We start from the raw sequence: 24,650 nt of genomic DNA, 5'->3' as shown, positions 1-24,650 counted from the left end.
CAAAATATTATCAAGGTATCATGCGATCATCTGGACTCTGAGGATTCATCATTACTGATGAACAGGAATGTGCCTTGGCACAATAGTTTCAGTGGTTGATTATGCATTGCAGACACCTATAGATAAACATCTCTATTTGTAAAAAATAAGCACTGTCTCCAAGAGCAGTTTCTGATGAGGCTTTAAAAGCAGCATCAAAAAAATGTAATGTTAGAAGGATGAGGCTGCCCAGCCCTGTCATATAGTAGCATTGCTTTCTAAGAGGAAAAAAAAATAAAAAATCTGCACCATTCCTTATGATCAGGGTTTTACCCATTTATTTGGCTAATCATTCAAATGGCTAAACAGACCTCTAATTTGAAAATAAAAACCGATTGATGCAATCACAAACAAGTTCTGAAATTGTGATTTATAAAAAAGAAGGGAAATCTTGTTCTAAGCCAAAACACACACACAGTTACCTTTTTCTAATCAGAGCATTCATTTCTCCTCATTATGATCTCACAAGCACATTAAAATCTTATTAACATTAATTACTTCTGAGCGTCTATGCATGAGCAGCGACAGGCTTGCGTGCGCGCGTGTGTGTGTGTCTCTGGATCATATCTACATTTATATACCTTGCTGCACTTTGCTTATAAAACATGTGAAAATATTGCTGCTAACACCAATTAGCTAATTTCACACACACAGATAGTAAGCTGCTGTCTCGCTGCACAGCTTATTATAGACCAGCAGACAGATGGACAGACAAACAGACGCAAAAAGCATCACGGCTCCTCCTAAATGCAAGATCTGAAATGCCTGGCACCCCCAGGAGTGCGAGTTTTATCCTCATAAGTCTAAGGGAACAAAATGACACAAATACAAAAAAAAATAATAAAAAAAAATACAAGACAGCCAAATATCCCATTTTCTACACAGATGGGTTCAATGATGAAGTGATAGAGACAAAGAAAAAACTGGCAGGCAGACAAGCAGCAGGCGCACAGAGAGATAGACAGAGACAGATAAACAAAGCAACAGAGAAAGAGATGAAAGCGTATTCATATATGTGAATTTGGGCTAAGCAATATCAACTTTATCCTACCAATAAGGTAACGAAAGAAATGGCAGAGCCAAGAGTCACAATAGGTCCAACTTCACAAGCAAAATAAAATCCTGACTCTCTACAAAACTATTTATGGATTCTATTTACGCTGAGCACACTGCACACAGCACTGCTGCCGGTGGGACTCAGCTCCACCACAAACTCCAGAACACACACAGGCATCTAGACAGTTATTGCTGTCAAGCTGCAGCTTCCTCTTCTTTTTCACCCTTTGTTTCCACCTAATTTAGATTCACCTCTATCCCACTTCTAAACCCCATCCTCCTGGACACTTCTTTGCCAGGGGTTGAGATATAAACAAGACATCAGCATCCCTCATCATACCAAAGCCAGGTTTCTTGATCACCGGGGGATTAGCCTCTCAACTGCAAGTCTTTCAGTCCTTTGCAGAACCCAGGTGGACACTTGCTGGTCGTTTTCCTCTCCACCCAAATACCCACCTCTGCTCACCCTCTGCAACTTTGAGAACTAACTGCAGCCCTCGAGTGGAATTAAAACTTCCACTGACATCAGTAGGATACAAGGTTTAGAAGTGTCAAAATTTGCCTTTCAGCACTACTACCCTTTGTCTCGCTTCTGCATTCTTCCACTGATGACGTGATCAGGCAAAACACTATAAGGAGGGAAAGGATTAAAGCTTCAGAAGACAGTTTTCTGGAGAAATTTCCAGATGGCATGAAAGGCTACCTTATTGGGAAAATTTCTGAAATGAACACATCTTCATTTCTCATGGTAACACAAGTGATTGCATTTTCTGCTCGCTCCTCTCAGATCAAGAGAAGGTAAATGTGGCAATTATCACTGTTTTATCCCCAGCCTTTTTCACCTAAAGGTTTCTGAGCACTTCACAAAACGTTCATTAAGGTTCAAGACATGCAGAACTTACTCTCATCGCTCCATTTTACTGCTAGGGAACAGAAGAGCAAAGAGGTGAAGTTGAAGTACCCAGAACAGTAAAAAGGTCTGCAGCAGACCCAAAAAGTCCTCTTATTTACATTTCTCACATCTTCTCTTCTTACACATGCCCTAAGGTCATTATAAACAGTACCTGAATTAAAAAAACATAAAATTCAATGTTTGAGGACTATACTCAGGATGCTTGACTTTTGTTTATCTCACTCATGACCTTCTCCTGATGATGCTCATCTGGAAGACCTACTCCCACACAAGCCCAGCACAGCTGCTGAGAGAACTACCATGAATGCAGTCAAGCAACTTCAGGACATGTCGGCTGTACTTCAAACATCCAAATTAGTTACGGTGCATTCACAGTAAATCCAGTGATTCCAGGAAGCTCTGGAGCTCCTAGGCATGGACATTATTACGGTTGTATCACACACAAGTGGTAAGCTTCATGCACCTTGACCGAATTCTGCCCAGCTCAGTTTTACTGTGCACACACAACAGATCTGGTCACGCTGCAGAAAAGGAACCATGACATATGGCCCCTTCTGCCACAAGGAGCAGGTACATGACCTGCTCAGGCAGAAAATAAGTAAGCAAATTGAACACCACTCCATTTGCTCAGCTTACTATGCTTCTTTTGTTAAGGTTAAATATACAGGCATTGAGAGTAAAGATACAGAAAAGTAAAAGCTTTATAAAATAAGCAAAGAGCAATAAAGATTTGAAGCTTTACAGTTTTATGCATATGACAAAGTAGGCTCTTGCCTGCATATTTCCTAAAAAATAAGAGCATAGACCATTAAAGTCTCTTTTGAATCATGCAGAATTACTTCCTTCCTGGCCTTTCCCCAAAAAAGTGCTCTGAGAGGAAGCAAGACTCCCTCTGACAAGGCAAGGAGCCTCACCAATGCTGGCTAACGGCGGTTCAGCCAGAAGTTCAGCTCATTTACCCAGGCTTTCCAGAAAGCTCGGAGAAATCCCTGGCCAGTCATTCTTCCAGATTCCAAGCTCCCTGCTGTGCTCCCACCTCACTGATCTCTAGGCACATTTGAAACTTAGGAAGGCAGGAGGGCCAAGGAGAACTTCCCCCTAACCGCATCAGTGATCCCCATCAAAACCAAAGGAATGGCCACAAAGATGTGAGTTCAATAAAATGGTTAAGTATCCACTAGATTTGCTGACTTAATGCCTGAATAGTTGTTGACTCTTTAATCCATCCTTCGCCAAAGCCCATATAGATATATAATGGTTCATGGCACCCAGAAGGAAAAATGGTGTATCCTACCAAGCACTCCTCTGGAGTTCTGAAGACTCCATGCGTCCTAATTATATATAGCAAAAGTTGTACCTCAGTAAATTAAAAAAAAACAAACCCAGAAGCTCCTTTAAATAAATGCATAACAGTACAGATGCTTAATGAGAGAAAAAATTGGCCAGTTTTTATTACCACAATAGCATGTAGAGGCAACTATGTAATAGGGAACCTCTGTAGAACTTCTCTCTGTCTCAATTTAGCATGTAAAGTGGATATACATGTCCTAAAAAGTAAGAAGACTCAAATACAATTGACTTGAAGATCTCTCATAGGACCAATGCTTATCAGCAGAGACAAATGAATCTCAGAGACCATTCAATCTACGGAACAGGTCATTATGTAGATGTGAAAGGGGAACAGGGGAAAAATTTTTCCTGAGGGGGTGTGGAGAGGGGGGGGGAAGACTTTTATAGACTTTTCTGTACAAAGAAGTTTGACTTGTCTTTCTCAGGTGGGAATTCTCCCAGTAAACCTGGTCTCTCTTCAGCTACTGTATTCATCTACTTCATGAACCTTATTGTATTGTATCTACCAAAAGTTACAGCAGGCCGAGACAGCATGAGAGTACTTAAGAGGTGCGCTTGGCATCCAGACCAGCCTTGCGATCCAAACCCTTTTGTGTCCTTTTGGAGGTTAGTAAGATGAGGTTTTACTGACTCCATCCTGGCTTTCATAAGCTTCTCGGGGATTACCGAAATTGGAGATTGCATATGAAAAAGCCGGTTCAACCATTTCCTAGAAGGGATGTTCATCCAGTTTGCCCTTCGATCCTTGAAATGAGAGACATGCCTGAGGAGTGTTCTTTGTTATAATGTCTCACAAATATATCCAGTGATGGTGAGTCCGTAAGTCTCTGATAAAAGGAAAACCTTATTGTGCATTCCAGCCTTTTCTTTTGTAAACATACTACACTAGATGAATTTGGCTTTCAAAGACGAAAGTATTAATTGTGCTGGCTAATAAAACTTTCTGTTGCTGTCCTTCCAATCTGGTCTTCTAAGCATCAACAGACATTAAAACTGGCTCTTGGGAAGTGAAAAGATATTAGAAAGCAGTACAAACCCAAACCTTCTTTCCAAGTTTTCAAGAATTGAGATCTGAATCTCATTCTCAAGTAACAAAAAGTTAAATGTAGCTATTCATTGTACAGTTTTCAGGTTGAATGTACAAAAAACTCCATTCCTCCTACTGTTCATTCTCTGACAGATGCCTCAGCAGGAATACATCTGTGCTCTGCCCAAATCCAGTGCTTGCAAGCCACCATTTATTACTCGCATGTGCTTTGTCTTCACTGGCAGTTGAAACAGACAAGTAACAACCCTCTTTAAATGCCTGTGTCCAAAGAACCCTTAGGGGCTATTTTCTCCTTTACATATTGCAGCTCTCAGAGAGGCTAATAGCAGTTGCACATACAAGCAGTTATACATACAAGAAGTCCAGAACAACGTAACCATTTGAAGGTACTTCTGTCTTATATGTGATCGGGAGCTTCAGTTTTCTTTGGATGACTATTTCGTGAAGCAAGCAACACCACTATGTATTTCAGCCAGGTACAATCTTCCCCTATGATTATTATTGTACAAAAAGAGGTGACAGACTGGTCCAGTTTTCAAACATCTACTTCTTGGACAAAGCTAACACTGGAGCTCACTGGGACATATCCAGCTGTGGAAAATCCACTCGGGAAAAAAAAAAAAAATTGTTGCTTACGAGTCTTTGAAGTTATATTAACTGAGTTAAGAGAGTAATTATAAATAATAAACAAATGAAACACCAAATTTTTTTTTTTTAGATTCTGCTATTAAAAATAAGGTTTTGTTGACATGTTGGTATGTTAAATGTGTTTGGCCTCAATTTGCAGTTACTATAGGGTCTTTGTATCTCATTCTGAAAGTAGAAATAAGACTTAAATGGCAAAGAAGTTGCATATGTGTCACAATACCACAATGGTGTAAAAAAAAAAAAAAAAAGCCTAACAGTCTTTAATATAGGCAAGAATCATCTGAGCTTCCTTTGTCCATGGAACATGGTCTTTACTTTTCCAGGTCCCATCTGCATGTACGATACACCGAGGAAGGAAGAAAGAAAGGCACCACTTCCTCTTTCTCTCTGTGCCTCAATTGTTCCTGATTAAAAAATGAAAATAATAATGTTGATTCAGCTACTGGACTTAAGCAAAACTAAATTAACTACTTTCGTTGAATGCTATAAGATATTTGAATAAGTTTCTTCAGAAATGCAAAGTGCTATTTATCGTATCAGCAGCTATCTCTGGCTAAACTGTCCTGGAACCTTTTGTGAGCATTCCCTTCTCCAGCTGAACTCAGCTGATAACTGCTCTCTGTTTTGAAGTACGTGTGTCACTCCTTTATCTAAAAAGCCTAGGAAAGAGCTAGACAGGACTGGCACCTCTCTTTTTTGGGTAATGACAACAAAGCAAAACAAAACAAAAAAATCACGCACAAGGTCTCAGGATTAAACCTTTGCAGATGAGCAACAACAACAAAAAAGGCATCTTTTTGGATATTAAATTCTTTGCAGGCTTTGCCTGGGCATTATGAGAATAATCACCAACACCTCCTAAAAGCAAGCCTTTTCATCAACTCCATATGCTCAGATTTCAATGACAGATCTGTAAGAATCTTATTAATACACCTATGTATGCTGCCACAAGGGACACAATATCTAACACAGCAAAAATGAGGTCAAATTCAGCAGCACTGTCCTAAAGAAAACTGTCTCCTGGTCACAAATCACTTGTGGAGTACCATGCATCATCTTTACTGCTTCAGACGTGTGCCAGCTGCAGCCAGTAGGCTAGAAATACAAAGCTAAATTCAGCTCTCAGTTCAATGTTGATTCTTCTAAACTTTATGGAATTGGTCCGCTTTTATACAAATGTAACCTAGAGTAAAATATGACCCATAAACATTTTCGCAGAGACACAGACATTCAGAAATTTCACGTGGAACTTCTTATCCCAAGAGCACAGTCCTCTGAAGATGATTATTGTATGATGATTATTCCAGCTCACTGCTCATGAGGGAAAAGGAAAGGGCTGTGGCCTTATCCCACCCCACTCTGGTCCTACTCATACAGAATCCTGCTGCTAAAATTCTCTCCCTCTCCTGCCAGTGGGACCAAGTTAGCCCCTCTTTTTGCATCAGGTTCAGACTTTTTGTCCTCATTTTCTTTGAACAGCTCTGCCCCCTGCCTGCGTCTCAGCTTTTATTTCTTCTAGCTGCTCACATTCTTCCCAAACCTCCCTCCTAAATGCTCCATTTGTATCCTTCTACCACATTGAAGCCAATGTTCCATAGTAACATTACTCAACCAGATTTTAATAACTCTTTAAAACAGCTTACAGTCAACTAAACTGTGTTCCTGCACAACCAGTCTTAACCAGGAAACTCCAGAGAAGTTCATTTTAGCTCACTTCCTTTTTGTTTTCCACTTTTTTTCACCTGGAAAAGATGTGGAATGAAAATTAAATTCATTTTGGTAGCAGATTAAATTATCACAGGGCTGGATACGGATGTGATCTAGACAACAGGGCTCTCACTCCACCATGGAGACAGCTTTAACTGAGCTAGCTCAGTTATTAATAGCAGTTTGGTCAAGACAGCCTAGGGCTGAATGCAGTGAAAATACGTGGCTTAAAACATACACGAAATTCACCTCAGATCCAACATAATACAGCCTGCATGATCAGGGCAGAACAGTTACTACCATCTGAACTACCTAAGTAAATGCTAGCTCTTAATCTCCATGAGGCAAAAACCTCCTCAAAAAAAAAAAAAAAAACCCAACCCAGAAACAAGACCTCAGGTGTCAGTTCTATTCTGACATGCCAGAGAAAGACCACAAGTATTCAAAAACTTCATTGGGAGGCTAAAGTAAACCCATTAGAGTTAAGAAAGAGGCTGCAATGCGCTTTTAGGGTGATAACAAGGCACAAATTTGAGAGGGCAAGATGAAATTAGCTAATATAGCTATAACTAACACTCTCCCAACTGCGTTCAGAAACTGGTAAACATCATTATCCCTATCTTGAAGGTGAGTAACTGAGACATTAAGAAATGAAGTGACTTGTTGAAAGTTACACAGAAAACTAGAAATAAACTATGAAACCTGCTTCCCTAATCTGTGGGTTGTCCTTACAAGTTCCTATGTACTTGCATACATCATGGTAGCGAATGCACTGCAATCTGATTACAACTTCTGATACTGAACCACAGCTTTGTGCTGACAAAAATACTTAAGATCTCTGTACACAGGTTAAAAAAAAAAAAAAAGTTATCTAAAAAAGTATTAAGAAATGGGATTTGCATGGGATCCAGTCCCCTGTAAAAACTGACTCGGAGATTAGCAGAAAAAGAAAGTTAATTCCAGAATCCAGAAATGCCCAGCATCGGGAAAAATACTGAGCTTTCTCTTGTCCGGGACAAAGTACAGCATAGCCCAATGTACTGCAAAAGCACAAATGGCTTTTAACCTCATTCAGGAGCAGCTGCTTTCACAGCAGTGAAATGTTTCAGCCTGAGCCTGACTGACTTAGTGGATAAATGATTTGAAGTTGGTATAGCTCAGAAGGAACCAGCTCATTTAGGAAATGTCACTATCTTAAAAACACACTTTTTCTATCCAATTGGAGCAAGCTTTGAAGCTTTCAAAACTTGGCCGTGGCTTGGAGAAGAAAATAAAAGCAGCATTTTTATGAAATGATGGAAATTACAAAACACAGCTTGGACTTCAAACAGTCCACCCATGAGCCAGGACAGGCTGGGCCTTCACCGGGAACTCGTGTCGCTTCTCATCACTTGTATTAGTTTAGCACCAGCAAAAGGTGCCAGATTGGTAGCCCCAGGCACTGAATTCTCTATTTATCCCCAAAGCAGGGACAGCAGGAGGGCAAACTATCATAGAGATACCAACCCCTGCTACGATTCCTCACGTCCAGGGACCTGGTGACAGGAGGGTGATGTGGTCTCAGGGCTGTACTGGTTTCCTGATGCCTCTGCCATGACTGCCCACACGGCAGCCAGTTCCCTGCACTATGTTTCAGGAGGATGGGTTCCTAAACTGCAGGGCCTATGAAAGAGAAATAATGGAGAATCATCCTACAAGCATCCTCCGAGACTTTGAGAAAGAAGAACCAGGGATTATCTTCTTTGCATTATATTCTAGCCGTCTCAAAATTAACGAATACTAGGGAGAGCGATGAGGCCAGAGAGAGTCAATGTACTGAGTACAAATGAGATTTATATGTGGCTTGAGTCACTCCAGCCAATTAGCTACCCACCAGGCTGTTTGGTTTATTGTCCCTACTGTACAAAGATTTAATAAGCAGTCACCTAGATGGGAAGCATGAGACTTGCAGAAAGGAAACTTTTCACTAGTCTACATGGAAAACTTGAGCCCAGTCCTGCAACAGCTCTGCACAGCCGATTCCCACTGATGTGTCAACGGCTGCAAGATGAGGCTCTTTATCATGACAGTCCACGTAGGTGGAAAATACGGGAAATACAGGACAATCTTTCATTATATAATTACCATGTCAGAAATCTTCCACACATTCCAAATATTCTAGGGGAATTAATAAAGTTTTCTTCATTTTTTTCTCCAATATTCAGTCTTATCCAGGACTTAGACATTTCACATAGCATGAAAGTACAGAATGCTGGATTTTAAAAACTTATCTACTGGGGAAATGTGCTGTGTAGGGAACATATTAAACAATTCAGTCTATGTTTGGAAAAGAAATACAGATTCATCACAACGAGGAAGGATGTTCAAGAGTATCCTGAAAAAACAGCCAGTATTCAAGCCAAAGGACAGGATGAAGTGGGCACAACAGTATAAAGCTGACAAGCAGATTTAACTGACAGTGACAGAGAGAATTGGAAACTGCCAAAGCCTAAGCTACACTAGGGCTTCTTCAGATACTACATGCACTAAAATTGAAACTAAAAGCACCAATGAGAACATTTTTAAAAACTCCTTCAGATGAGAAAAATCCTAGAAGCAGCAGCAGCAGCAGCAAAATGGAAAATACAAACTTTAGGAAATCATAGAAAAAGAAACACCTATCAAATATAAGTAAGACTGGAAACAAAGCAAAAAAGGCTGAATTACAGAATTGGACATTTCATGACCTTTCTCAGTAGTCATGCCTGGTATGTAAGGCTTTAACGTACTTCATCAGAAGACTTCTCTTCCTGTTAATACTGCTCGTTGCAAGAGAGCTCAAAGCCACTCATTTAGACACAATTTTTGTAAGGCAGTGTCCCAGAGGGTGTGGCCGGGTCTCCTGGGAATAGCATTTGTTAGTTTTAGAGAACCAGCAGAGGGAGCACATTAGCAATTAAACATGGTTTTCTTGTGTTTGTGCCTAAACAATGAGATTTTTTGGTTGGGTTTTTTGTTGTTGTTTTGTTTTTGTTCTCAGCATTCCTCTCTGTCACTAATGTCTGTGACTCACTTAGCTATCAAATTGCTAGGAGCTTAGGAGCCAAAGCCATGGAGAATAACAGGCTCCACATCCACCCCACATAAAACAATAGTGGACATAAGCTTTTACCTAGTCGTCTTTCTTCACTCTGTCCCCACATCAACCTCATCTTACCCGTTCCTGACATCCTGCCCATGAAATCTTGTGTTGCCACACGACGATTGCTCTCAAGTTCCTGCACTGTGACCACTAACTTTCTAGCCAGAAAGAAAGGCATATGGATCTCTAGGGAGGAAAAAGAAATCAATAATTAACTTTCAGTTGGCTGAAAGGACAACTCTGAAGTCCATACGGCAACTTTCCCAGTCCTACTTTTGTATCCTCAAGGGATTGATCGCACTTCCAGCTACTGATGATTTTAGAAGCAAAATATTAGAAAGCTTGCCTTTTAGTTGGGAAAAAAACACAAAAAACCATCAGTAGAGTAACCTCCATGCCATATTTACCTCAGAATCAAATGGCACACTATACTTGCCTGCATTTTTAGCTCTACCACAATCCCAAGACAAATTTACAATGGAAGCTTAAAATTAAGAGGTCATCTACAGATGTAACTTAGAGCATGCCACCACTTCTGTCCTGCACAGGATTTCCCATAGGTGCTCTGCAGAGGGTCAGAAGCGCTGCCCGTTCAGGTTTCCTTTCCTCTTCACTGTAGTTACCAACTGTTTTTAACACGGACTTTATAACCACTGATTTGATATGAGCTCAAACATTCAGGAAGACCACGTGGGTTTTGGTTCACCCTTTGTTCTGTCATTTACACTTGTGCAAACTGGACATCAAATGTTACCTAGGGGCCTGTGTCCACCCACTTCAGAAAAGCACAAGGAAAGGCATATGACAGAAGGCACTGAAGAATAAAGTCCCAAAGACGCTGCCGGTGTTTGAATTAGGTATCTTTCATAAAAGATGTTGAGGAACAGTACCTGACGACAAGTACACCACAGGCTACAAATCTGCCCTCCGCGGGGCTGGTGGGGCAAGTTGTCACTAATGGGAAGGGACCACTTCTTGGCGTGAAAGGATTTCAGCCGTTGTGCTCTCCTGGTCCATGGCCTTTCTTCCCGTAGTGCCACCTAGTGCCAACCCGGACAGCAGCTCGCTTTTCTCCCAGGTCAACATCTGCCCCATCGGCAGCAGGCTGGGACCCTCCACCCTCCTTTCACCAAAGCCAAACCCCATCTGTCAGAGGAACTTTTTCCTTTTAAGACAGCTTTATCCCATTAGCCCGGTTTCCCACTCCTGCGTTTTAACTCCTTTGAGATATACAGCCTTCACTGTACATGATAAAAGCTGAACTTTTTTCTTCTTGCAAACCTCTGGGATGTGTACCGACCTGCCCCGCGGCACCGGCAGCCCTGGCTGCCCCAGCGGCTATGGAAGAAGGAGGTGGCACGTGTCCCCGTGCCTCCGGTGACCATTTTACAAGAACCGTCCGCAAACAGAACTCCCGCCACTGCCGGGCGGTCAAAATGCCGTCACAGTACGCGATGGCACTGAAGGATTAAGTACAAAAATGTAAGAAACCAAGAAAGCCATAGGCAGTAATCATTCGGAACTCCCAGCTTCCTATTAGAGAAGAATTGGATCAGTGCTGTTAGAACAAAATTGTAACTTTTAAGATAAATAATAACCAGAAATATAGGCAACACCATCAAAGCAAAAACCATCCTGGACAAAAGCTTTTGCCTTTATTCACTCCTCACTGAAAGTTTGATACATCTGTGAAAATCTCCTCAAGTTAAAAGTTGCACAGATACTATAAAAGTATCTCAACATTTGGTGCACAGACAAACGCTACTCTTTACCAAGAGAAACCTGGATTACTGGCATAGACAGATTATTAAAAATCCAAGTTATTTTTCACAGATAATATTCCTTGTTTACTTTCTGAATTTTCTTGGGCCAAACTAACAAGATCAGTGAAGTTCGTTTCACTTTGATTTGCCATCATTTTCCCTCTGCAGCACAGTTTGAACTGCAGACTCTACAGAAGGAACAAGTTATTCTTTAAAAAAAACTATTTCCAGTGCATTGTTTCATTAAAAAAAAAAAAAAAACAACAAACCATTTATAAAGGATCTGGATTTTCTAAAAGTTTTGCTTTAAAAAAAAAAAATCTAAGTTAACTTGAAGTTAAATTTCAGTGTTTAATTTTCCATTAACATGTACGAATCTCTTTCAGTAGAAGCTCTTCACCACACAGATCACAGTGTAAAAAAGTCCTATAAAAAGAGACAGGAGTGAAACCAACTGAAATCTATAAGGCCACAGCATGCCATCAATTTCTAAACAGAACTCCTATTCAGATCATTCTGCTTAAAACCTCATATGGTCTGCAAAAACGAACAGGGTTTTCTTGAAATGATTTAAATAACAATTTATCTAAGACTGTAATCTCTCTTGTATGGGATTTGTAAGCCATCCCACAGAATTCTCTAGCAGGGGACACTGTTCTCTATTTACATCAAAGTTTTATACAAATAATATTACATTTTTTTTAATTTTCTGCAGCTGTTTTCCCTTATGAATAAGCTGGGCCTATGAAGAAAATGTGAAAATAGGAAAACTGTGAGTAATATTTATAATAATGATATATCCAACTCAGGAAATTGCTACAACTGTCTTTATCAAAATAAACAAGATGGATATTTTTTCCTCCTTTAAGAGAAAAGCAAAATCCTCTACTATTAAAATTAATTTGACTTGGTATTTGTTTGGCATTTGGATTTGACTGTCTTACATCCCATTTTTGGTCCTGTTAAAAAAAAAAAAAAAAAAAGCCAAAAAACAAAACACAAAAAACACAACACAAAACCATACACACAAAAAAACCCAACAGCGTTGCTTTTCGCTCACAGGAGTGAGAGGCATATACACACGCCATTCAGCCCAAAATTACTCTAGCTACAGGGCATGGCAAAGCATGAAATAACTGCTCCAGAGCACTTCCTCATGTGGGTGTGTTAGATAACTGTCTGCTCCAACGCTAAAATAAAGCACACTGTGACCCAATCAACACGGTGAGCTCTGCTCTGCACAGCTGCCCGGGCTGCAAGCAGGGGAACCCGGAGCACCCCACGCTGCCCCGCACACGCTACTCCGCCACGGTCCGACCCCCTGGCCAACAGGTTCGACGCTCCCCGAGTTCCAGCTACAGCATCATATGCCGGATTTAAGTTTACTTAGGCATACTTTACCCTTTGCTGCTGCATCCAGATGGCAAACGGACTTTGCGCTATTGAAAGGGCTAAGGTTTTTTTTTTTTTGCTAGAATATACTTGGGGTTCAAAGAAAATTAAATCCTCCTACTGGAAAAGTTTTTAAGATTAAAAAAAGATCTTACTGGGTAATGAAAAATGTTTCTCCTACTCCGACTCTCTTTCTCTGCTCGAATTCTTCTTGCCTGGGGTTTTCATAAAATCAAAAGAGGTACCTTGTAGTCATTTTTAAAGTTTTTCAAAAATGTTAAGATGAGGCTGGGCTTCTGCTAAACGTACGCCTAAGAATTCTGAGGACAGGTCCATGTGCTTTCCCACAAAAAACCTGCGCTGTTGAGGAACATACACCTGCACTGGTTCAGGAGAAAATGACAGGTGCCTGCAAACCCACCCATCCCACGAGGGGGACGGCTGCTAACGCTCCAGCTGCATCACTCCGGGCTGACCATCATCCAAAGGCATCAGCAACTCCACCTTTAAGACCCTTACATTTTTGCCATAACTTCAGCATCCCCTCTATGCCCAAATCTGAGTTTCAAAGCTTGAGATTCAAACTTTAGGAGGGGAGGAAATAGCTTGCTACAGTTAACAGGTCGTTTAAAGCAATAAACACATTTAAAGTCTATCAACAAACTCTTAATTTAGAAGCTTGAATAAAAAGGAGGAACAAAAAATAGGAAGCAATGAATGTCATTCCCCAGCTAAGAGATGAGCCACCAATTCTTGGCACACTGATGCATAAAACCTTGAAAAGTTTTGCTCAGGTTCTGGAAATAAAACTGCTAATAAAATGGAGCAAGTAGTTTCTGTAGTTGTAGTGCCAGTGAACAGATCTGCTGCTTTGGATTTTAATTAACTTAGTTTGTTCAGTGAGGAGGCACTTCTGTTGAAACTGGGGAGTCGTAAGTTAAAGGACAGCTAAAAAAAGCCTCAAACAACAGCAAAAAAAACCTGTTGGCAGTAAAAGTTCTCTCTGGCTGTAAAATAATGCATTTTTAAGAAACATTTCAAAGGATTTGAACGTTTTGGAGAATCTCCTAGGCAGTCCCAGGTGGGTTGGGAATATTGCATTATGGACTTCTTTGTGCTAAGAGGAAGGCCTAATGCATGTTTTTAAGAAGTCCGCCTCTTGCTATTAAATAAATAATTTTCTATTAAAAAAGGTGATTGTTACTGTTGAGAGATCTCCACTGATCAGCGTCCATTTTACATAATTACTTACAATTCTCCAGAACATTTTATGTAACTCACTTCCACTATCTCTGTTCTTTTTTTTGTTTGTTTTGTTTTTGGTGTTTGTTTGGTTTTTTTTTTTTGTTACCAGCAGAGTAGCAGTTTTATTCTCCAACAGAAATGACAGGAGCTCAGATAAAAAGACCATTTCAAATGGATCAGTTTAAGCAGCCTTTAGAACCCATGATAAATCTGGGCTCCAAAAACTCGACAATGCTAAATGGGCTATGAAATGCATCACAAATCCCTCCCCAGAAAAAAAGAAAAAAAAAAAAAGAAAAAAAGAAAGATTAATTCAGAGAAAAGCTTCAATGTTTGAAATTACAAATAAGCAGCATATTTGTGGAATGAAAAATGGTAAATAAATAGTTACTATTTCTGGACAAAATGGCTCGATAGATTTCATAATTTGCCACCACTGTAAAAAATATCTATTCCCTTCCCCCCTCCCTTCCCCCGGCAGTACACACGGAAACACAAGCATAACCATGCATAAAGTGGGAGGGTGGGGGGCAGCCAAGGATACAAACTCCCTCTTAGAAAGTTTGAATTCTTATTAACCCAGTGATGCCTCCATAACGTTGCATTAGATCAGCAACATAAAAGTTGGAATATACGTCTCCTTTCTTCTCAGTAAAGGAAACTAGAAAAATACTAATAATGAAAAATAGACGTTAAAAATATCCAGGAGGAAAAAGTACATGTACAATAACCAAAATTAACCCCCTCCGCCCCCACACCAAAGGAGACAAACGGCAAAATCTCCGAATAAAAATCCTGTCAGGAGGAGTGGAACCTGCCTTCCCTTTTTTTGCTTTTATTTACTGTATGCCAAGCATGGACTTTAAACTTACAGTGTGCATATATATAGAAAACAAAGAACGAGAGTCACCGTTAACCCTGGTCGCCAGCATTACAGTTAAAAGTCATTGGCAAATACTAATAAAACCCCATTTAGCAGTAAATAAGGAGAACATGATATATGGACGGACAGATGGAACTGCATAAACAGACAAGAAAAAGCAGAGAGACCCACAAACATACGGAGAGGGCTGTTTTGAAAGAGTGAAAGATATTGATTTACTTGGAACTAGTATTGGAAAACAAACGTATTTGTTTCCTTCATGATTAAAAAAAAAAGTAATTAAAGTGAATCATAAGGGGGCACACCCTGAAATAAAGTAGAAGGGGGGAAAACATTTGTAGAGGGTAAGGCCTCCTATAGATATTCCGAATTTTAAGCTAGCAAATAGGTCTGGCAAACTTACATCTCTAAATTAAAAATCGGGGGGGGGGGGGGGGGGAGAATAAAGAAGTGCTGGTGGTTTAAGGAGAGTAGAGGCTTTATTCTTTTATTTTTTATAAAAGTTGACTGGCCTACCTTGTTCCCCAGTCCTCAGTTTGTCTCCTCATAGTCGCTGTCTCCCTGGAAGTACAGTGTGAGTGGTAATGACTGCCTGCCTCCCTAATGAGTCCATTTTCCTGCTCTTGATGTTGTGTATATACACACACTGCAACCTACCTTACAAACCACAGAGACGGGAAAGGGAGAGCGAGCGAGAGAGAGCGAGCGAGAGCCAGCGAGAGTGCGAGAGACAGGGAGCGAGCGAGCCAGGCAGAGGGAGAGAAAGGCGCCCGCAGACAAAGCCCTCCTCCCAGACAGCAGACAACCCTCCTTCCCCTCTCCAGCAAAATACAACTCGGCTAATGCAGCAACAGGTTCAATGCTGCCAGGCTGAGGCGGCGGAGAAAAGGTAGACGGGGCTGAGCAGGGTCGCTGGCGGATAAACAGCGGAGCGCCGGCTGGCTCCACCTTTCTTATTTATGTTACAGGATGTTGGAATGCATTGTTTCAGGCAGTCCGCGGAATTATCATAAATACGGGGTTTGGGTGCGTATTAGCACGAAGCGCCGAAACGCATCAGCCATTCTGCTCCGTAACCTTATAGCTTTAACGCGTGCAGGGAAGGTGTAAACATATCTCTTTTGACAGGCAGGCTACACAAAGCCCACTGATGATTTTAAAGTCATGAGCTCTTTCAAGAAAGACGCTCCTGAAGATAGGTTTCCCCAGACAATAGGGGAGCAGGGAAAATTGATCTTGATGAGGAAGAAGTCTTCGTAAGAGACTGCTCAGTAAACAATTGAAGAGAGAGGGCTATTCTCCCCAGCATTCCCTCCCTTCAAAAATATATATTGGGAAGCTTCTACCCCTACAGCTATAATAATGTGCTGTGCTTATGTCTGAACAGGTGCAATGCATATAGTACATGGTGTTACAAGGACAGAAATAAATCTCTCAAGTAAAAAAACATTTTCCCAGTTGCAAACAGGCCAAGGTTATTTAAAATACAAGTCTAATTTGAAGAGTCTTCTCCCCACTCCCTATATTTTTGGGGGGGGGGGGTAGGGGGAAGGTATGAAGGGGAGGCAAAGATGGGAAAGTCAATACACGTAACCAGTTACTACATTTTTATTTTTACAGTGTTCTGTCATATCTGAAGAAGATATATGCTGCTTCTAAAATAATTTTCACTCAGCCCTGCCTCTCATCACACGTAAACTTACGCTGTCACAAAAAATCTGTTGATTTTAATGACAACTACAGGCATGTGAAAGTAGCAAGAGCAGGAAAACAAGACTTTGCGCCTGCATTTCACCTTTGGATAAAGGTTCTCCAAGAACTTTATCCACAGGGTATTTGTTAGATGGAGAAACTGGGTCCAAGGGGGGTGGGAAAAAAAAAGGTTAAGTGATATTCCCAAGGTTATGCTGTAAATCAGTGGAAAGACAGACAAGAACCCCAATCTCCTGATGCTTAACACAGAATTTGCCCGGAGTAACTCATACCCGCCTAAAAGTTAAGTGTCCCACCTAAGCCAGTTGTGTAGGCTCCCTCTATTGTCAGTGGAGAGACAGGCACCTCCCCAAAGCAATTCATCCCAGCTTTCTCTCTCTCTCTCCACTGGAGAGGGAGCCTACACAACTAGATTAGGCTAGGCAGCTAGCTTGTAGTTGGCTAAAATTAAGTAAAATGAATCTCACTTTTGATCTAAAGCTCTATTACAACATCCTGCTTCCCAAAATACATTTTTATTATCGCATTTATTATGAGGCAATATAGGCTTAAATTGTAGTGATCGAAAAGGGATAGCCTGCTGACTAAGAGAGACAGGTAAACTCACTAGATTCATGGATTTGTACCCTCAGGCTGGCTGGATATTCATGATTCACACAGTCTTTATAATATTAACCAGCCTGGTGACTGGTGAATTTGATTAGTTTTGTTCACTGGTAGCTGCTACACATTTTTGTATTTCACTTATAAGCATTCTGTTTTCATGTAGGTGTACATATAGAAGGATTAAGTAATTTTTTTCAAAAGGTTAATTTTCATTAGTGTTTTCATCGAAACACAGCCTTTCTTACCTTAGGGTAAAATATAAAGAGTAAAAAGCTCTATTAGGTGACTTAGTTCAACTCCTTCCATAATATTTAGCTACATCCACACCTGGCATATGTAGAGGCAGCTCTACAAGTTACTCCAAATAGGTATTGTGCAAAAATTTAGCCCATTTACATATTTGCTTCTCTGGACTTTATGACCATATTCACCTTATTGAAGGGCATGTAAGGTCAGGAAAGCAGAAGGAGCATTTGGAGACTTTGCTCCTAACTGTGGTAACTCGATCTGGCCATGTATGTACCAACTGACCACTCACTGCCTCAGTTTTTCTATCTGTAAAATGGACTCAAATGTAGTTCCATGAGCATGTAGTTCCATGGTACCACAAATATTAGAAGTGCTTCATCCTCCCATCTCAGCCTGACATCTCTCAGAGCTTTATGATGGAGAATATTACAGGAAAAATATGAATACTTTATCAAGGGGACCTGTATCAAAGCCAGCTGATGAAAACGACAAGATTTTATATACTTCAGTTCTAATAATAGGAATACTCTCTGAATGTAAAATTTAAAAACTAGTTCTACACCAAAATGAGGATATCAGATGTAAGAAGTTCTTAGTACTCTGGACCATTTGACCCCAAAATAACATTCGTACCTCAGTCCTACCTACCTTATACATATAAATCTGAAGAGAGATTCAAAATGTACCAAGTTTGGATAACATACAGACTTGAACCCTTCAGATTTAACAGACATTCAAGTTGAAATCTGAGTACTAAGTCAGAAACACTTGAGTTCAAAAAATGTTCAGATCTGCAATTGATACAGACCCCAAAAATGTAAGTTGGGAGACATCTAGATCCTTCCTTCCTGTAACTTTCTAGAAATGTCATATATGTATCTGAACCAGGATCACAGGTCAAACTTCCTCATATTTTGAGGAAGCCTGAATCTCAGTAAGAATACTAGAACTGAGCCTGATTCCATCCAGTTATGGCAACGCTTAGAACCAGACCCAAACTGGAACCCAAAGCCACCCCTTCCAAAGTTGCATGGGGTTTGTGTACATGCAGAACTGTAGAACTAAAACCAAACACTTTCAAAGCTCGAGACTGTTTGAAAGCAAATATGAAGTAAATTCCAAGTTAAGCTAGTTTTGGCCCTCAATCAGGAATTAATCCAATTAGCCGTAATCTTTATAAAATCCAAATATCTGTCTGACCTGAATGAGAAACCCCGCAAGATGTGATCTGCACAACTGATTCCTTGCCTGCAAGTCTTTCTAAACGGATCCAAACCATCAATGGCCCGATATTCCGTTGTCTTAAAAATCATTCAGTCTACCTAAACCGTATAAAAAGAGTGTAAAAAAAATCCGGAGTGGTGCAACTGAACAGAGAATCTCGATTTTATGTTTTGCCAACATAAAAAGGTTTGCCTGTTTGCTTGATTCAGAATGCTCAATGAGAGCCTGCTCACCATCACACCACATTCCTGTGGGCCTGCAATTTCTCCCCTCCATTATGTGAGCAGGTCGATGGCTAAGTTCTTGGTTCACTTGCAGGAAGCGGAAAGAGGACGTGTAACTGCAGATGGCTTCCAGCTCTGTCACAGGACTGGGCACCCGCCTGCCCTGTGGCCACGCAACGCAACAGGCAAGAAAACTCTCGTCACGTGCCCAGGAGCGCACCTCTCCCATAGCGGAGACACCGCATTTGGGTTGTGCCACACAGGGGGTCACCCCACAGGAAAGAGGCTGAAACAGAGGGCTCCCAGCCATCTTAGTAAAAAGGCTGCATTATCCATCCTGAATGCAAGAACAGGCAATGCTGATCTACCCAGTCAATGATACTCCTGGTTTTCTTTTTCTGTAAACTCGTCTTCTCGGTTCAGAGTCGATCTCTAGCAGCTGTCATTAGGGAGGCAAAGGAGCCCCAACCCCTCTAACAAAGCCTTAAAAAAAATAAAAAAATGACTAGCACCATAGGCAGGTGGACAATTCCAGTGCTTGGCGCAGCAGGGACACCCATCTACAGTTCTGCCAGAGAGCTGCAGAGCCCTAAGAACACACTGATCTTAAGGTGGAGATAGGAAAAATCAAACTGTCCACCAGAACTGTGAAAGCCTTTTGTTGCCAATTACAAGATTCTGGATGACAGACTGAGAGGGAAGGAAGGTGCTTCAGTGCCAGATAACATATTCTATACTGCTCTGGTCCCTCCCCTCCTTTTTACGTTGCCAGGTGCAACAACGTGCTGCGTTTAGACACACCTTGTTGGCAACCACAACTGGAAAAGGAGTCACAGCATCATATAACCATGTCTGAGGCCAAGAGCTACGTCCTTTGAAAAAAAAAAAGAAAAAAAAAGGCCTCTTAGCAGTTATCTAAGGGCTGATTTTCAAATTCTAAAGGAATTTAAGTGGGACTGACTGCCATGAACTGGTTGGGTATCCTGCCCATCCTTATGGTGGGTTAACACACTGGTCTTGATATACTCCACATACGTGCCCTATGACAGTTCCATCAATGCCTTCAGGGAGCTCTGCTTCACTAGAATCCCAGGAATTGTTCTTAGTAACCAGGCTGGTTTAACACCATACTGGTGTTAAAAATCCCAGGCAAATTTCTGTCCCAATTCTCTTTCAGATGGTATAGGCAGGACCTGGAAACACTCACAGCAACATGTCTGAACTTGATTGCTTCCACTTAGTCCCCTTCACCACATACGCAGATCTCCTAGACTCCCCTGGTATATCACACCATCACGTTGCCAGCCCAATAGGATTGGTGATTCGGGTGTCTCTACTGGTGTCCTGCAGTGTCTCTGCAACTTTGTTCAAACATAATGAGAAAGATGCCAATTAAAAAAGCACAAGAGTCCTGCAGCATGGCAGGCTGATTCAAATTAGATACCTGTATGAAGTGATTAAAAACAGGTTTTCTAAACCTGATGGTAACAGGAGGACAGTATGTTTGATTTACATCAGCAGGGATCAACAAAAACGTAGAATAACCACACAAAAGCTCTTTATCCCTGCAGGTTTACTGGTGAAGATGCTGAGGAGAGAATGAGGGAAATACAGCGCGCTTCTGCTGTCTTTCCATACGCAAAGAATCTCAATTGCTCTCCCATCTCAGCAGCCATTACTTACTGCTAGACCTCCAAATAAGTAATAGTTTCCTTTAATTTAGCAGCTTTGATCTATCATTCCATAGTTCAGTTGCACATACACATTAACAAATCAAATCTCACAGCTTCTCTGGCAAAAAGCTACTGTCATTCCCATTTTACAGATAGTAAAAACTAAATGGAAAGAGTTAATCACTCTGTTGAGAAAGTGAGATTGGGATGTCAGGCTTTCCTGATCAGAAGTTCAGGCTATGCTGCCTCTATGGATCAGGCTCTCAAACAGCCCAATTGATTGGCAAGACTGGGGCACACTTGCTGAACCAGAACTGGCTTTCCTAATGTTGTGTGTTGGTTTTTTTTTTTTTAATCCCAGAATGTCCTGAATAATAGATCAGATGCAAAGATGATACATCTCTAACAGTTTCAATGGATTTGTGAAAATCTGTCTGCAAGTAATACGTACCAAGTATCATAAATGCCCTCTTTCTTTTAGGATGACATTACCAGCACTTCGGTAAAGGAACACTTTGCACAGTAACTGTTCCCCTACAGCCCTTAGGCCACTTTGCTCAAGGGCTGCAAAACGGTGTTTCCACTGCATAATAATCTCATGTCAGATGCAACAGTACTGCATTACTCTAGTACTGTGTTGAGTAAACATTGCTGCTACATCGGTAAATTGCGACAGCAAGATCTAGGCTATATAAGACATTTTGTCCCAACACAGCCAATCCCTTGCTTTTATACCCATCAACACTGGTGTGTATAAATCACCACCTACAGGGACTGAGTCCTCATAAAAGAAACTCCAGAAGACCAGTATCATACCAACATACCATTTGCCAATTCAAAAACCAAAACCACACAAAAAGTCCTCAGACTCCCACATACTTCATCCCCATCTCCCCATTACACATACATGCACACACATGTGGGACATTCATGTGTTAGCTTTCTGCTTTGAATGTGTAGATTGTGTGGTAATTATTTAATACCTAACAAACCTGCAGTCACGTACGTGGCCTCGGCTATGTATGTGTTCATCCTCTCCACTTACAGAGTGCTGGGATATTACCTTTATTTGAATCGGCAGGCCATTTGTGACCAATTTAGCTGTTGAGCTAACGTTCAAGGCCCTCATCCAAGCTGTGGAGTTACAATAGAATCGGATCTTGTTACACAGCCTACTGCATCATATGGTGCACCCTCTATTATATAACTATATGGTTCCCAAAGGTTACCTATAATTTGATTATAAAGAGTCATGTTGCAATTCAGTCAACGTTTAAGAACAAGAAATTTGATGATTTACTTCCGGAAATCCATACCGAATCCATCCGAAACTGAACAACAAATGGTAAAAAGTAGTTTTATCATCTGAAAGGAGCTATGGTAACAAACAAGTCAGGATGCACATCCATCACTCTCTTCTACCAGATAACTAGGATGACTATCAAAGATTTCTATTTTCGTCCCAGAAAGTTAGGGAGCATGCAGGAGGATTTGACTGCTGTCATAATAATTGCAGACGGTTATGACATGAACCACAGTGAAAATGCTGAAGCTCTAGGTGGTCATCACTTCACTTTTACCCTCTTTAAACAGTAGGGGAAAAAAAAACAACAACAAGCCAAACCAAAGAAAACAAACTTCTGCAACTCTAGTGATTGTCACATCAGCTGAGAGGCACTAAGTTAATCATGAATGAAGACCTGATCTAGATGGGAAAAAAGTGAGAGGCATCACTAACAATATTTTGGAATTTGACCCTCTGGGTGCAACTGCATATTTTCACAAGTTTATGAGCATGAATCCATTCTACCTAGAAAATATTTATGTCAGCATTTTCAAAGATGCTACTCTTTCAAGAGGTAATTATCTTCTAGTTTAGAATATCACATCTGAGAGTATTGCCCCCCCAAATTAATAGCCATTTCTGGAAAAATAAAAACAAAAATGCAATTTAAGTGTATCAGATGTACAAAACCAGAAATTCCATACTTTAACTTTTATTTGATTGACTCTACATAAAGTGGAGAAAAACCACCTCTACAGAAAAGAGACAAACAGTATTGAAACTTCAAACATCCAAAAATCTTGACTAGGCACTAAAAGTTATGCAATGATCTTAAAAGCCAGGGATTTTTTTTTTTTTTTTAAGTCTCTATTATGCTCCCAAGTACTTTTTTAAGCTTTTCTATACAATTATAAAACCTAGAAGTTTCTTTATTTATTTTCTTAAAGCTAAGACTTTAGCTGGTCACTTTTGTGACCAACAGACACACAATACAAATCACAGCATGTACAATAATGCTTGTAATATTTGAAAGGAGCAATACTAAGTGCCATTATTCATCTCATACTTCACCATGAAATCCCTTCAGCTGATGTAGGATTATTTTCCTCAAACATAGGCCCTGTGTGAAAGTTGCTACATACGATCTCTCCCCATGTATTCTAGGCCAGGGGAAACCAATGCATTTATCAGGCAGTCTGGAGTTGTAAGTTACTGAAAAGGCTGGACTTTTTCCTCAAAGCTGTGTGGCTTGTATCACACTCCGAAGCAGCTCAGCACAAAATTTCACCCTAGGACCCAGATTCAGATGGGCCAAATTCCTGCTAAGTCCCCATGCTTAGTGTTTCTGGATATATGCCCCTAAAATCCCACAGCCAGCTAATAGAAAATATCAGGCACAGGGACTTGGGGGTATTTAGGCCAACTGTCTCTGACTTGTGAGTATATAAAAGTGCCCAATTATGTTTCGGGGCAAACTAAAATATTACAGAGATCATGGAGTAAAGAAATGGAAATGAGTAAAACATCAAACAAAGGTTTATCCATGTTAGTCTGAGAAGCCCACTCCCAGAAAAGACTTAACTGCTGACCTCTGTATCAACCACAGAGGAAACACTAGGAAGGATGCAACCATTTTACTAGCACTAACACCACCAAAATTAAGTATAAAAGTTTCACTTTCACAAACCTTGATTATCTGTAGACCACCTCAGGGGGATTATTTTTGTGTGTAGGTGGGCAGGATTCATTGTCTTTGAAACTTTTAGTCAAAGATGTTTCTGAAGAATAAAAAACTAGATGTACTAGATGTAATAAAGAAAAGGTCTGAATATTTTTTTACTTTATATAAAGTAAGTTCTCTTAGAAGAACTAGGCAAGACTGGTTGCAATTAGTCCTTTAGTTTTAGCCTAAAGAAGAATATTTTTGGATAATCTGAACACAGTTTACTCAGCTGTTTTAAAGGACACATCTAGAGGTGCATTTCTTTTCCTGAAATATTAACTGAAATTCATTTTGTAGGGAAAAGATGAAAGAGTTTATTATTAAAAGCCAAAGAAATTAAAAGCAAAAAGTTGTATTAACTGAAAATTAAGGCTCAGTTCTTATTTTACACACAAACAGAGATAAGAGCCTTTCTTTCAATCAGACCTATCAAAATTTGGAAGATCTGGTGAGGTTAGTGGTGGTGTAAGCCTGACAAAAATGAGCTTGGGTATCCTATAGACAAACAACTCTTTTATTTTGCCTGTGTTTGAACAAAAGGGTCTTTCATTACAGAACTAGAACATACAGAACAAGGTGACATAATATTTTCAAAATGATATAATGGAAACAAAGTGTACCAACTTCAATGCTACTCTTCAGTCAGGTTTTGCAATGAGCCCGAGTTAGATATTATTTTATGGTCAAAGGGCTCCTTTTCTATGACTTTCTTTGCAATTATTAGCTAGGACTGTAATATTTGGTATTGCTACCAAGATGGTCTATGATTCTGTAATGAGAGATCCCCT

General features: G+C 40.4%; 1 protein-coding gene across 5 annotated transcripts in view; it reads right to left on the bottom strand.

Annotated features, from left to right (window-relative positions):
• Positions 1-16,169, bottom strand: part of ZBTB20 (zinc finger and BTB domain containing 20) — a 486,412-nt gene extending 470,243 nt beyond the window's left edge. For 2 of the 5 annotated variants that reach the window (XM_030021008.2, XM_030021004.2), the window contains exon 1: positions 15,682-16,169. The gene's annotated coding sequence lies outside the window, so the exon portion shown is untranslated. Of the gene's footprint in view, positions 1-8,267; positions 8,424-9,957; positions 10,069-15,681 lie in introns of all 5 variants that reach the window. The other 3 variants (XM_030021006.2, XM_030021005.2, XM_030021010.2) reach the window with 3 other exon arrangements.
• Between the last annotated feature and the right edge of the window lie 8,481 nt (positions 16,170-24,650).

Source organism: Aquila chrysaetos, chromosome 7 (assembly GCF_900496995.4).
Source record: "Aquila chrysaetos chrysaetos chromosome 7, bAquChr1.4, whole genome shotgun sequence".
In the NCBI taxonomy this organism is placed as follows: Eukaryota; Metazoa; Chordata; class Aves; order Accipitriformes; family Accipitridae; genus Aquila; species Aquila chrysaetos.
Note: the sequence above shows the minus strand (reverse complement) of the source record. Positions and strands in the feature narration are given on the sequence as shown.